A 3,369-nucleotide genomic window follows, 5' to 3' on the forward strand; every position below is an offset into this window, starting at 1 on the left:
TAGAGGGAACAGTGGGTGCAAAGGACGTGGGGACAAATCCTTGGCCATCTGGAGGCTGAGTGAAGGCCAGTGGGGCAGGAGCATGAAGGCAAGGAGGGGAGAGGCACCGATGGGGACTGGGGAGGGAGGCGGGAGCCAGACCTCACAGGGCCACACTAGGACTCTGCATTTTAACCCAAGTGCGAGGGGCAAGGGAGTAATGCAATCAGATTCCTGGTTTACAGACTGCTCTGTCGTCTGTGTGGAGAAGGGAGTAGGAGCAAGAGGGCAGCAGGGAGAAAGGTGAGGAGGTTGGTTCTGTTGCCTAAGGGAGAGATGTTGCTGGCATGGCTGTGGTCATGGAGAGAGTGAAGGAACCTGAGCAGTATTTAAAAAAAGAATTGACACGATGTTTTTCTCTTGCTGTAGCTAGGCCGAACTGTCGACTTCAGACAGACAAGTGGCAGATGTTCTGGCCGTGCCCATCTGCCTCCCATGCGGCCTGGTTTGCTTTGGGCTGGCTCAGATCTAAGGTTGTCACACGGGCCACTCCCCTGCCTCCCAGCAGGCCCACACCTGATGGTGGGAATCAATTTTGTTTAAAGATTTCCTGAGAAGGCTTTCATAACGTGTTCAGTAACCTCTGCTCATGTTTAAAATGATTACTATTCGGAAATCCCAGTTTGTACTTCACCTGAATGCCCCTCCCCCTAAAATTTCCTGACGCTTGATGGAGATAAAGATGCTATAATAATACATCACCTGGGCAGCCAAATATGACGTCATAATGACAGTTCTGAATCATGTCTCTCTGTCCCACAGCCCAAGCGACTTATTTGTTAGCAACAAAGAAAGATGCCCTAATGTCCCTGGAAAAGGGATCCGAGCAGCTGTTTAGCTCACTGCCGAGTCCCCTGCCCTTGTGCTCAAAGTGTGGTCTGTGGCCCAGCAACAGAACTTCTGAGACTGGTCGAAAGGCAGGATTGAGTCAGGACCTGCATTTTAACACACTCCCCAGGCAACTCACAGGCACATTTATTTTGAGAAGCACCAGCTTAGATCACCCCAAGGCCGTCTAAACGTGGGTGGGCAGGGGCAGGGGCCAGGCATTTGAAACGCAGCGAGCCTCGGCACGCGGGACGAGGCATGCCGTTGGTGAGACCCAACTGGTCCGACGGGAACTGGGTTTTCGCTGGAAGTTCCCTGCTCCCAAGTCCCACGGGGCATTGCAGCCGGATTCAGAGACAGTGTGCCGTTTCCTGGTTGTGCGGCCCGAGAGGCACTGGTGGACGAGCCCTGAGGCTGAGATGCTATCGGGTGGACGCACTCGCAGCCGCTCCCCCAGCCGGCACCAGGGCCCAGGAGGGTCAGCCTCCCTCCCCCGGCGTGGACAGTGTGGGCCTTGTCCCCTGAGCTTGGTCCCTAAGGCCCTTGTTCTCTGGGTGGCACCTTCCTTCTAAACTGAGCCATGTAACGAGCAGGCTATTTTGGCACCTCAGTTAAAATGACTCCCACAGTGGCCTCTGGTGGAAGAGAAGGTCCAGGCCCAGGGGTTCTGAAAGCTCTGCCCACACTGTGCGGTCAGCCTCTGTGGGCTAAGGACTCCTGCGCCTGTGTGTGTGTGTGTGTGTGTGTGTGTGTGTGTGTGTGTCTCTCACTAGGCACAGCCCCGCAAAACAAGGGCCCTTGTCTTATTATCGCTTTCTTGAAAAGTGTTTCAAGGCATGAAATCCAGGCCAGAACCAAATCCTCTCACCCTGTCCTCACTGGGGCTGATCCTACATAATCAGACAGACGGATCCCGTTTGTGGGCTGTTTAAAGCATATGGGTTGTAAATACTGTACAATCAGACATTAATTCTGGCTTTTATTTTCCATAACGTGTTCACATTGCCTCGCACCAAAAAGCTGATTGAGTCCCCTTTGCCTCTGCTCTGTCTTCATTCCTGTGGTGCCTTTGCCCCTACCTGCTGGCTTCATCTCTCTGCTCCAATTCCTCCTCCCACCTGCCTCCGCCCTCCTCCCGAGCGGAGCCTGCTGACTCCAGCGTCTTCCTGGCCTGTCCCACTTAACCTCTTGCTCCCTCCCCTCCCTCTGCGCCTCTCACGTGGCTCCTTCATCTTGTGAAACGTCTTCGCTACTTTTTCCTTCCTGTGCTTTCATTTTCAGAGGCTACAAGACGCCCCTCACTCACGCTCGCCTCCCCGCTTCTCTCAGGCGACTTCCTCTCCCCTCCCGCGACCCACCACGGAGTCCCTTCTTGTCCTGTTTTTCTCTAAAGGTGTCGTGGGGAATCAGAGACTCGTAGAATTCAGGGTCAAAGGGACATAGCCCGCATTACACTGACAGTTACTTCTGAGTCACAAACTCTTTCTTCTGCTTATATCACCTTCGATGATGGTTGTCCCCGTCCCTCCTTAGAGCAGCAAGGACGAAGGAAGAAGAAACAGACCCCCACTCACCCCGCATGCCCCTCACTAACACACTCAACCCAACCCTTTCTTCACACGCACAACCTCCTAGGTGCCCTGATGCAGAGCTGTGCTCCCAGCTACCCTAGGACACTGAGCGCCCTTCCCCAGAGCCCCTGTTCCCCAGGGGTGAGTCCTGGGAGACACAGTCGACTTTGAGGTGCTGAGGAGACATGGTGGGGGTTCCTTTCCCCAGGTGCGGCTCTTGGTGGAGGGAAGGTGCCAGCCCAGGTCCAACGGTCAGGGGAACAGGAAGCTCATCTGAAAGCCAGGCCCACCCAGGGTCATGTTCAACCAACCAATTGGCCAATCACTAGTCAGTGGTCTTGTGGCGTGGGCTTCTGTCTGTGCCGCTGGGCAAGGCATCTTCAAAACGCAGAAAACCAAGAGAGAAAACAAACAGAGCCCCAAAGAGACACCCTGTAACCACAGAACAATGACTCTCCCACCCGGCATGCTCGGCCAGGGGTCCTCCAAGCACTTTACAGAAGCTAGGGTGCTGCTTTCTTAGAAGCCGGGGACACAGAGCTCACACTCAGGTACGCCCCTGGGAGGCCTGTGCGAGTCCCTTCACTTCCCCGTGTGTGTCTCCACGCCAGCCACAGGACGAGGAGCAGCCAAGGAGCAGCCACTGAAGGAGAGGAAGGTGCCGGCCTTGCCCAGGCCTCACACCCAGCCACTCTAGCTCAGACTTGAGCGGCTGCGCCCTAATTCTCACCCCAGCACGCTCTCCCTGGGAGAGCAGGAGGGAGGCTGCCCTGCAAACCCTCGGGGTGAGTCGGGCGCGCAGGTGAGCCAGACATGCCCCGCCGAGTCCTGCCCCACCCTGCGGTTCTGCATCCAGCTTCGGGTGTGGATCTCTGCTCAGCTCCTTTGAAATTCCCAAGACTCAGGGGGAAGTGTTGTCATCTTTAGGAGA

The sequence above is a fragment of the Myotis lucifugus genome, unplaced genomic scaffold, assembly GCF_000147115.1.
Source record: "Myotis lucifugus unplaced genomic scaffold, Myoluc2.0 scaffold_239, whole genome shotgun sequence".
Classification (NCBI taxonomy): Eukaryota; Metazoa; Chordata; class Mammalia; order Chiroptera; family Vespertilionidae; genus Myotis; species Myotis lucifugus.